General features: G+C 42.2%; 1 protein-coding gene across 1 annotated transcript in view; it reads left to right on the top strand.

Moving 5' to 3' along the window:
• Window positions 1-12621, top strand: part of adgrl4 (adhesion G protein-coupled receptor L4) — a 154049-nt gene that overhangs the window by 109961 nt on the left and 31467 nt on the right. The gene's annotated exons all lie outside the window — the stretch shown is intronic.

Here is a 12621-nt window from a genome sequence, read left to right on the forward strand (position 1 = left end):
ATATACATAAAAGGAGTGGTGAGCATGCTGGTGTCGGAGAAGGAGCAGGTACAATAGCGGCACTGACGAGGCATTTAGCTAGACATACGGTGGCATGGTAGCCTAGCACTTAGCATACTGTTCAACAGTGCCAGCGATCAGGGTTCACTCCCCACCCTGTCTGTCAGAGGTTTGTACATTCTCCCCATGACTACATGTATTTCCTTTGGGTGCTCTGGTTTCTTCCCATGTTCCATAAACGTGAAGTTGTAGGCACGCTTTGATGATGCTGCTACCATGGCAACTCTTGCAAGCTGTCCCCAGTATGTCCTCGGACAGTGTTGGTCCTTGATACAAGCATGTTTCAATGCTTTGATGTCCATTTGACAAATAAAGCTAGTTTTTCCACCTTTTGAATGTGCAGGGACTGGAGGGATATAGACCATATGCAAGTAGAAGGGAATTAGTTTAATTAGGTACCGAGTTCGGTGAAAACATTGTGATGTCAAGGGGTCAAAGGTCATGTTCCTGGGCTCTTCTGTGTTCGTGTTTAAAGTGGTGCACCATGCGGCGCCATAGTAATGCAGCAGTTAGCGTGGCGTGGTTACAACTTGGAGCGCCGGAGGTCAGAGTTCAATTCCAGCACCATCTGTGAGGAGTTTGTACTTTCTCCCCATTACTGTGTGGGTTTTCTCCCACAATTCAAAGATGTCAAAGACATACATGTTGGTAGGTTAATTGGTTGTTGTAAATTTTCCTGTGATTCAAAGTTCAAAGTTCGAAGTAAGTTCCATAGCCTGCAGAATGATGCCTTGGTTCACTGGAGACCTCTTGGTCATCTAGGCTAATAAGTGGGTTGCTGGGTAGCGTGACTCATTGGGCCAGAAGGGCCTGGTCTGTGCTGTATCTCTAAATAAAATTTAAAATAGTGGAACATTAAAGCCAGAATTATCTGCCACATAAAGATTTAAATCTACGGTGATGAAGTACTTTGAGAAGTTGGTCATGACTAGACTGAACTCTTGACTCATCAAGGGCCTGGACCCACAGCAATTTGTCTATCGCCACAGTAAGTCAACAGCAGATGCAATCTCAATGGCTCTTCACCTGGACAATACAAACACCTATGTCAGTATGCTGTTTGTTCACTATATCTCAGCATTTAACGCCATCATTCTCACAGTCCTGATTGATAAGCTACCTACCTCCCTCTGCAAATGGATCCTCAACTTTCTAACCAGAAGACCACAATCTGAGTGGATTGGTGATAATATCTCCTCCTTGCTGATGATCAACACTGGTGCACCTCAGGAATGTGTGCTTAGCCCACTGCTCTACTCTTTCTATACCCATGTCTGTGTGGCTAAGTATTGCTCAAGCACCATCTATAAATTTGCTGATGATACATCCATTGTTGGTAGAATCTCAGGTGGAGATGAGAGAGCATGCAGGAGCGAGATATACCAGCTAGTTGATTGGTGTCGCAGCAACAAACTATTTCATTATCAGTTTGAAGAGATTTGGTTTGTCAACTAAAACACTTGAAAACTTCTGAAGATGTACTGTGAGCAGCATTCTGACAGGCTGCATCACTATCTGGTATGGGGAGGGGTGGGGGGGGTGGTGTTGCTACTGCACAGGACCAAAAAAAAACTACCGAAAGTTGTAAAAGTAGTCAACTCCATCTTGGGTACTAGCCTTCATAGTACCCAAGACATCTTCAAGGAGCGGTGACTCAAAGAGGCAACATCCATTATTAAGGACCCCCATTACCCAGAACATGCTCTCTGCTTATTGTTACCATCGGGAAGGAAGTACAGAAGCCTGAAGGCACACACTCAGTGATTCAGGAACAGCTTCTTCCCCTCTGTCATATGATTCCTAAATGGACATTGAACCCATAAACACTAACTCACTTTTTTTAAAATATATATAATTTCTGTGTTTGCACTATTTTAAATCTTTCTATATTATAATCCTTTCTATATTATAATACATTGCATCGTACTGGTGTTGGTAGGTTAACAAACTTCATGACACATGCTGGTGATAATAAATCTGATTCTGATTAATGTTTCAGATGGTTGTATTTAGAGTCAAAAGGCACTAAAGATACGTCAGCTCCTCAGAAGGATGTTGATTATTCCTCTGTCACTCATTTTGTGACAAATCATTAGAATTTTGTTTTAAAGATCCTTCAATGATTAAAAGCAAGAATTGGCTGTTTTAACCCTGAAAGATCTTTAATCACTATCAAAAGTACTTTGCATTCTATGAAGAGCTATAATCACTGTAACACTCTCAATTTTTTCATTACGCTAAGCTGAAGCTGTATCCTGTATGTCTCTGTTAAAATAATTGCCCATGAATGTGTTGAACATTTGCACTGTGCTGGCAGAGGACCCAGGTGGCCACAAACAATTGTCCATCATCTGATTCTGCTGCAGTTTGTTCAAACAACTAATGAATATCTGATATTATTCCCCGTATTCTTTAATAGATTCTGAATTCAAGGTGGAATCTCTGCGTGATAGGAGACATATTACTCTGAATAATGGCTTTATAAGAAGGATTGTTGAACAGTTTATTTGATTTGAGCCTTGTAGCCACTGCTCAGTTGGACAATTAGCCCATTAGTTTTGGCCTGTCTCCTCAGATGAAGCCTGCCTTGTTGTTCCTATGTTTTGTGACATTTATTATTTTCTTTAAATTATTTTTAGAGTCATAGAGTCATGCACAGAAACAAGCCCTTTGGCCCATTTAGTCTATGCTGAACTATTATTCTGCCTAGATCCATCGCTTCACACCTGGACCATAGCCCTCCATACCCCACCCACCCATGTACTTATCCAAACTTCTCTTAAATTTTGAAATTGACCCCACATCCACCAATTCCACTGGCAGCTCATTTCACATTCTGAGAGAAGTTCCCGCTCATGTTCCCCTTAAATATTTCACCTTTCACTCTTAACCTATAATCTATTGTTCTAAGCTCACCCAACCAGAGTGAAAAAGCCTGCTTGCATTTATCCTGTCTATACCCCTCATAATTTTGTATACATCTCCCCTCTTTCTTCTATGCTCCAGGGAATAAAGTCCTGACCTATTCAACCTTTCCCTGTAACTCAGTTCCTTAAGTTCTGGCAGCACCCTGTAAATTTTCTCTTTACTCTTTCAGACTTATTTCTGCCTCTAAAACAGTATTTGTTTAGATGACACAACACTTTGCAGTGCCAGTGACTCAGGTTCAATTCCTGCCTCTGTCTGTAAAGTGCTTGTACGTTCTCCTGGTGATCACGTGAGTTTCCTCTGGGTGCCCCAGTTTCCTGCCACAGTCCGAAGATGTTCTGGTTGCTGGGTTAGTTTGGTCATGGTAAATTGTCCTGTGATTAAGCTCGGGTTAAATCAGAGATTGCTGGCCAATGCAGCTCAAAGGGTCGGAAGAGCCTATTCTGCATTGTATCTCAGTAGATTAAAAAAATATAGAAATAGAAATAAAGGCAGAAAACGCTGGGAGCTTTCACCAGATCAGGCAACATTGGGAGTTGCTGGGCGGTACAGCGCTAAGGGCCAGAAGAGCCCATTCTGCACTGTATCTCAATAAATAAAACAGCCCCTTGAAATGTACTCATAACGTTGTCAGCAAAAAGCCATAGATGTTGGCTTGCACAAAAGTGTATAAAACTGGACAAGAGCAAAACCTCAGGACGAGCTGGTTCGAAGCGCTTGATTCCACGCCATTTGCCTCTGTGGCTCTATGACTTGGAATGACCGAAAGTATGAGTCATAGATTTGTACGGCACAGAAAAAGCCTCTTCAGCCCACCACATCCATGCCGAACTTTGTGCCCAGTTACACTAATCCCATTTGCCGGTGCCAATTTCATAGCCTTTCCTATTTACATGCCAGTCTAAATGTCTCTTAAATGTGGTGAATGCATCGGATTCTACCATCTCTTCTGGCAGAGAGTTCCCAATATCAGCCACTATCTGTGTTAAAAAAATAGTGTACTTACCTCTTCAATCACCTTTAAAACTCCTTTTTCACCTTAAACATATTGAATGCACTCTTTTGCTATCTCTACCCAAGAGGTTTGATCTATTCTATCTAAGCCTCTTATTTATTTTATATATCATTATCTGGTCATCCCTCAGACATCATTAGTCCAGGGAGAAAACCAGCCTATCTAATCTTTCCTTGATTGAACATTAGGCAAGACCTTAAGGTAAAAGAACCCTGAGGGGAAAGTGATCATAATATAATCAAATTCACCATGAAATTTGAGAAGGAGAAGCGAAAATCAGATGTATCAAGTATTACAGTAGAGTAAAGGGAATTCCAGAGCCATAAGACAAGAGTTGGGCAGAATTGATTGGAAAAGAACTCTGGCAGGGATGATGGCAGAGCAATAATGGCTGGAATTTCTAGAAGCAATTTGGAAGCACAGGATATACATATCCCACAGAAGAAGAAGAAGAAGAAGAAGAAGAAGAAGAAGAAGAAGAAGAAGAAGAAGAAGAAGAAGAAGAAGAAGAAGAAGAAGAAGGAGAAGAAGAAGAAGAAGAAGAAGAAGAAGAAGAAGAAGAAGAAGAAGAAGAAGAAGAAGAAGAAGTATTCTAAAGGCAACTTGACACAACCATGGTTAACAAGGGAGTCAAAGCCAACATAAAAGCCAAAGAGAGGGCATATAATAGAGTAGGGGTACACATCCATAGATCCCTGAAAGTTGCCTCACAGATAAATAGGGTAGTTAAGAAAGCTTATGGGGTGTTAGCTTTCATAAGTCGAGGGATAGAGTTTAAGAGACGCGATGTAATGATGCAGCTCTATAAAACTCTGGTTAGGGAACACTTGGAGTACTGTGTCCAGTTCTGGTCGCCTCACTATAGGAAAGATGTGGAAGCATTGGAAAGGGTACAGAGGAGATTTACCAGGATGCTGCCTGGTTTAGAGAGTATGGATTATGATCATAGATTAAGGGAGCTAGGGCTTTACTCTTTGGAGAGAAGGAGGATGAGAGGAGACATGATAGAGGTGTACAAGATATTAAGAGGAATAGACAGCGTGGACAGCCAGCGCCTCTTCCCCAGGGCACCACTGCTCAGTACAAGAGGACATGGCTTTAAGGTAAGGGGAGGGAAGTTCAAGGGGTATATTAGAGGAAGGTTTTTCACTCAGAGAGCGGTTGGTGCATGGAATGCACTGCCTGAGTCAGTGGTGGAGGTAGATACACTAGTGAAGTTTAAGAGACTACTAGACAGGTATATGGAGGAATTTAAGGTAGAGGGTTATATGTGAGGCAGGGTTTGAGGGTTGGCACAACATTGTGGACCGAAGGGCCTGTAATGTGCTGTACTATTCTATGTTCTATGTTCTACACCAAAAAATTAGTGGGAAATTTGAAGCTTGGGAAGCGTTTAAAAACCAATAGAAGGCAACTAAAAAATTTATTAAGGAGATAAAGATGGAATAAAAATGTAAGCTAGCCAATAATATTAAAGAGGATACCAAAAATTTCTTCAAATACTTAAAGTGTAATAGAGAGGCGAGAGTGCCTATCAGACCACGGGAAAATTATGCTGGAGGGTTAGTAATGAGGGACAACAAAACAGCGGATGAAAACTAGCAGTATGGTGGAAGTTCCCGGTGTCAGGGGACATGAAGTGTTTGAAATTACCATAACTGGACAGAAGGTTATTTGGGAACTGAAAGGTCGGAAGGTAAGTAAAGGACCTAGACCAGATGATATACACTGTAGAGTTCTGAAAGAAATTGTAGAGTCATTAGTAATGATCTTTCAAGAATCACTAGATTCTGGAATGGTTCCAGAAGACTGGAAAATTGCAAATGTCACTCCACTCTTCAAGAAGGGAGAGAGGCAGTAGAAAGGAAATATAGGCCAGTTCATCTGACCACAGTGGTTGGGAAGATGTTAGATTCAATTGTTAAGGATATCCTTTCAGGGTACTTGGAGGCATTTGATAAAATTCCATGGATCCCTTAAGGGAAAATCATGCCTGACAAATCTGTTGGAATTTGTTTAAAGAAATAACAAGTAAGATAGACAAAGGAGAATAGGTGGATGTTGTGTACTTGGATCTTCAGAAGGCCTTTGACAAGGTGCCACACAGGAGGCTGCTTAACAAGATAAGCCCATGGCATGGATAAATCAGTAGCTGATTGGCAGGAGGAAAAGAGTGGGAATAAATGGAGTCTTTTCTGGCTAGTTGCCAGTCACTAGTGATTTTCCATAGGGGTCCGTGTCGGGACAGATTCTATTATGTTGTATGTCAATGGTTTGGATAACAGAATTGATGGCTTTGTTGCAAAGTTTGCAGATGATATGAAGAAAGGTGGAGGGGCAGGTAGTTTTGAAGAAGTACAGAGGCTACAGAAGGACTTAGACAGATCAGAGAATGGGCAAAGAAATGGCAGATGGAATACAGTGTCTGGAAATGTACTGTCATGCACTTTGGTAGAAGAAATGAAAGAGATGAAAAGTTTATAAATGGAGAGAAAATACAAAAAACTGTAATGGAAAGAGACTTTGGAGTCCTTGTACAGGATTCCTGAAGGTTAATTTGTAAATTGAGTTTGTGGTGAGAAGGTAAATGCGAAGTTAGCATTCATTTCAAGAGGACTAGAACATATGCAAGGTTGTAATGCCGAAACTTTATAAAGCACTGGTGGGGTCTCACGGAGTATTGTGAGCAGTTTTGGGCCCTTTATCTTAGAAAAGATGTGCTGAAACAGGAGAGGATTTTAAAGGAAGTTCACAAAAATGTCTCCAGGATTGAACGGCTTGTTATATGAAAAGCGTTTGATGGCTCTGGGCCTGTATTCATTAGAATTCAGAAGAATGAGGGTGACCTCATTGTAACCTATCAAATAGTGAAAGGCATTGATAGAGTGATGTGGAGAAGATGTTTCCTATGGTGGGAGAATCTAAGACCAGAGGACACAGCCTCAGAATAGAGGGGCATCCTTTGAGAATGGAGATGAGGAGGAATTTCTTTAGCCACAGAGTGGTGAATCTGTGGAATTCTTTGCCACAGGCAGCTGTGAAGCCAAGTCATTATGTATATTTAAGGCAGAGGTTGAAAGATTCTTGATTGGTCAGGGCATGAAGAGATATGGGGAGAAGACAGGAGACTGGGGCTGAGAGGAAAATTGTAACAGCCATGATGAAATGGCAGAACAGATTCAATGGATCAAATGGCCTATTTCTGCTCCTATATGTTATGCCCTTATGATCTTATGAATCTCCTCTGAAGTTTCTCCAGCACGACAATGATTGTTGATCAATAATGGTTATCGTGCAGTGAATGCAACAGTACACAATACTCAAGTGTGGTCTAAGAAATGTTTTGCTCAGATGCAATATAATTTAAGATTTCAGATTATCTCTATTTGTCACATGTACATTGAAACATACAGTGAAATGAGTCATTTGCATCAATGACCAACACTGTCTGAGGATGCAGTATGGCAGCCCAGCAAGTGTCACCATGGAAACCAGAGCACTCGATGGAAACCTATGTGCCAGTGGAGATAATGAACAAACTCCTTGCAGACAATGGGGGGGGGGGGGGGGAATTGAACCCTAATTATTTGCCCTGTGAAGCACAGCACTAAACGCTGCCCTACCATCCACTCTAATGTCTCAACCTTTATATCAGATTGGCGTGGCATGGTGGCATAGTGCTTAGCACAATGCTTTACAGTACAGGCGACTGGGGTTCATTTCCTGCTGCTGCCTGTAAGGAGATTGTACATGCTCCCCATGACCACAGAAGTTTCCTCTGAGTGCTCTGGTTTCCTCCCACAGTCCAAAGACGTACTGGTTAGTAGGTTCTTGTAGATTGTTCTGTGATCAGGCTAGGTTCAAATCGGGGGGTTAGCTGGGCTAACCCTATTCCATGCAGCATCTCAATAAATAAATAAATGGAAATAAAAACAGAAAATGTAGGGAACTTCCAGCAACTCAGGCAGCATCTGTAGAGAGATAAACACAATTAATGATTTACTGTTGTTGCTTTGTTGATTAGTTTCCTCTGTTTTGTTGTGTCCTGTGTTATTCTGCTGAACACCGTGGGCATTCTCTGTCAGAATGCATCATGACGCTTACAGACTGGCCCAAGCACATTCTTGAATGTGTTGGTTGTTAACGTAAATGATGCATTTCACCATATGTATCACTGTATGTGTGATAAATAAATCTGAATCTGAAAACAAATCTCAATCTAATATTCACAAAATGCTGGTGGAACACAGCAGGCCAGGCAGCATCTATAGGGAGAAGCACTGTTGACGTTTCGGGCCGAGACCCTTCGTCAGGACTAACTGAGAGGAAAGATAGTAAGAGATTTGAAAGTAAGAGGGGGATGTTTTCCCCTCCCCCTCCTACTTTCAAATCTCTTGTTATCTTTCCTTTCAGTTAGTCCTTTCAAAGGGTCTGGCCCGAAACGTCGACAGTGCTTCTCCCTATAGATGCTGCCTGGCCTGCTGTGTTCCATCAGCATTTTGTGTGCGTTGCTTGAATTTCCAGCATCTGCAGATTTCCTCGTGTTTGCTCAATCTAATATTTCAGGTTGATGACAGTTCAAGTTCAAGTTTATTGTCATCTGATTGTACATATATACAACCAAATGAAACAGTGTTCTTCTGACCACAGTGCTCCTGCAAAACGTATATCACACACAACACACAAAACAAATGTTTGAATTTCCAGCATCTGCAGATTTCCTCGTGTTTGCTCTTTAAATTCACTACTGCGAAGCCTCTGCCAGTGATGCCTACACTGAAGAAGTGAGATGCTGCCTGACCTGCTGTGTTCCACCAGCATTTTGTGAGTGTTGTTTGAATTTCCAGCATCTGCAGATTGCCTCGTGTTTGCACACAAAACAAAATATTACCACAAATAAGTTAATAAAATATAATTCAAAATGCATGTAGTGTGTAGCATAGATAAACAGTTAACAGACAGTAAACAGTTAACAACTCGCTGTCCTAGCGACGAGACCTCAGTGGTGGCAGGGTATTCATTCGTCTCGCAGCTGTTACCCAGCCTGGTAGTCCTAGTTTTGATGCTCTTGTACCTCCTTCCTGCAGGTAGTGAGTCAAAGAGATTGTGGGATGGGTGGTAGGGATTCTCAACAATGCTTCAGACTCTGTACAATGATGATGATGATGATGATGTTGGCATCCGTTAGTCTCGCAAGACCATGGATCTGTGCCTGGAAAGTCTTGCTTCAGTCTGGAGTGTCCTCTTCAGGGTGCAGGCCTGGGCAGGGTTGTATGGGAGACCAGCAGTTGCCCAAGCAGCAAGTCTCCCCTCTCCACGCCATCGATGTTGTCGAAGGGGAGGGCAAGGGCCGATACAGCTTGGCACTGGTGACGTCGCAGGAGTTGCTAGAACGAGATTGAAGACAAGGTCGGACTGCCTTAGGGACTCCAGCTCCAGATTTGTCCTCGGGGTTTACTCTCGAAGCCTTTCCCATGAGTGGGTATGGCCGCAAGGCAGCTGAGGTTTGAAATCAGAGTTTTCCCTCTCTTAGATGGACTGCCTTCCCAGGCTGATGAGCTCCATCTGTATAAAATCTATTTATTACAGCTGTTCCTAAATATTGACTGAACTTTTGTAGTATGTACAATCTGTAATTCTGATTTTTGAATAAGATTGTTTAATATTATTTCCAGAGCACAAGTGTAAAAGAGAACAAACTAATTGTTACTCCGGATCCGATGGAACACAAAATAAAAACACAGTAAGATAAAGAGCACAAAAATAAAAAAACACAATAAATATAAAAACATAAGATAGTTTATATTCATAGATTGATTGTATGTCCATAAAGTGACGCTATGTCTGTACATAAAGTGACTGACAGGAAATGATAAGGTAGTGGTGGTAGGGGATGTGCAGGGATTGATTGGTGAGTGGAGGTGTTGATCAGCCTTACGGCTTGGGAAAAGTAATTGCTTTTGAGTCTGGTGGTCCTGGCGTAAATGCTGCGTAGCCTCCTCCCTGATAGGAATGGGACAAACAGACCGTGAGCAGCGAGCAGGGTGAGTGTGATCCTTTATGATGTTGCTGGCCTTTTTCTGGCACCTTTCTGTATAACACTGGGATTTAACATTGTTGACCTATTGATGTTTATACCTTATCACCAACCATTCTCTAGGCTGCAAATGTGTGCAGAGAGTTTCTGAAGTAATTTGTGTGGAACCCTTAGAGATGTGGTCTGACAATCATCATGCGCCATGTTGTACGACATGGGCAGTCATGGTCCTGACCATACCAGTTCTTAGCAAACTTTTCTGCAGAAGTGGTTTGCCATTTCCTTCTTCTGGGCAGTGTCTTTACAAGATGGGTGGCCCCAGCCTTTATCAATACTCTTACTTTATCAATACTGTCTGCCTTGTGTCACTGGTGGCATAACTAGGACTTGTGATATGCACCAGCTGCTCAAACAACCATCCACCACCTGGTTTCATGGCTTCACATGACCCTGATCAGGGGGCTAAGCAGGTGCTACACCTGTGACCCACAGGCTGTCATAAAGAAGGAGCCCCTTACACCTCCTTTGGTAGAGACATAACTCTACCCCACCATCCTACTATTATATTATTTCATTAATAAAATATAATTTTTGATATTTTGAAATGGCATCAATTTTCCAGCATCTTGAAGAAAAATCAAGAGAAATTCCGAGGCAGGCCTAAAACTCTTCCACTCTTTGTCTGAATTTTAAACATCTTGCTTCATTCTGAGTCAAGACCTTGGACCCTATCTTCTTCCAGCACTTGTGAAATTTCCTCTATCTCTTTTCCTCTTCGACCCCACTACTTTGCTTCCTCTGTAGACATTTCTCAGATTTTCTTATTCCGTTCCTTTTCTGTGTCTCTTTCTCTTTTCGAGTATGCTGCTCTGCATTGTTTCCAGAACTGATATCCATCACAATATCTCTGGTTCAATACCACCTAGCCCTCACTTCCCACCCTGTGCTACCCTCCTGTTTTCTTCTCCTCTTCTTCATGTCTTTGAAGTTCAAAGTAAACTTTATTATCAAAGTACATATATATAACCCTGAGATTCATTTTCTTGTGGGCAATCTTTGGAGAAGTGACTATAGCAGGATCAATGAAATATCAACCAGAGAGCAGAAGATGACAAACTGTGCAAATGCAAATATTAATAAATAGCAATGAATAACAAGAACATGACATAACAAGATAAAGAGTCCTTAAGGTGAGATCATTGTGGGAACATCTCAATGTATGGACAAGTGAGTATAGTTATCCCCTTTGTTCAAGAGCCTGATGGTTGTTGAGCAGTAACTGTTCTTGAACCTGGTGGTGTGAGTCCTGATGCTCCTGGTGATGGATGCCACCTTCCTTTCCTATGACATGTAGATACACTCTTTACCTGTGATGTACAGGCTGAATCCAATACCTTTTGTAGCATTTGCCATTCAAAGGCATTGGTGTTTCCAGACCAGCCCATGATGCAGCCAGCCAATACACTCTTTATTACACATCTATAGAAGTCTGCCAAAGTTGTAGATGTCATGCTGAATCTCTGCAGGCTCCTCAAGAAGTAGATGAGCTGCTGTGCCTTCTTCACAAGGGGCTCTGAACTAGAACAGCCCAGGAATGTAAAGCTGCTAACTTTCTCCACCTCTGATTCTCCGATGAGGACTGCATCAGCAAAAATGATAAAACAATGTACAAGGAGGAGGTTAAACACCTAGAGAGCTGGTGCAGTGACAACAACTTGATGCTTAATGTCACCAAAACCAAGGAGATGATCGTCGATTTCAGACGGTCTCAGCCTGAGCACACACCCCTCAGCATCAGCGGCTCCACGGTGGAGAGAGTGGAAAACATCAAGTTCCTTGGGGTGCAGATCTCAGACAATCTCACCTGGTCCAGGAACACCACTGGGATTGCGAAACGAGCCCAGCAGAGATTGCACTTTTTGAGGAAGCTTAAACAAGCATCACTCCCCACTAACATCTTAACTACATTCTACAGAGGCGTGGTTGAGAGTGTGCTGACCTTTTGCATCACAACCTGGTACTCCAGCTGCAGTGCTGCTGACAAAAAAGCCTTGCAGAGGGTGGTTAGGGGAGCAGAGAAGGTTATTGGGGTCTCCCTACCTTCTGTCCAAGACCTCTTTCAGAGTCGATGCCTCCAGAAGACACGGTACATCATTAAAGACCCCTCACACCCTCTCCATGAACTGTTCTTCTGCCATCAGGTAAATGTTACAGGAGCATCAAAACTAAAACTACAAGGCTACTAAACAGCTTCCTCCCACAGGCAGTCAGACTGCTAAATAGCTGCTCTACCTGACTCTGCTCTGGACACTTTTAACTTGCACTGGACAACTATAACTTGTTTTTAACTGACAAGTGACTGTCGTGTTTTACTATTTATTGTTATGTTTATTATTTAGTGTTGCATTTGTTATGTTATGATTGCACTGCTCCTGGGAAACGTTGTCTCATTCTGCCCTGCAGAGCTGATGTACGGTTAGAATGACAATAAAGTTTTTGAATCTTGAATCTTCTTGAATCATGGACCTCTGGTTTCCCTCTCCTGAAGTCTACAATCAGTTCCATTGTCTTGCTGACACTG

Source organism: Hemitrygon akajei, chromosome 12 (genome assembly GCF_048418815.1).
Source record: "Hemitrygon akajei chromosome 12, sHemAka1.3, whole genome shotgun sequence".
NCBI lineage: Eukaryota > Metazoa > Chordata > Chondrichthyes > Myliobatiformes > Dasyatidae > Hemitrygon > Hemitrygon akajei.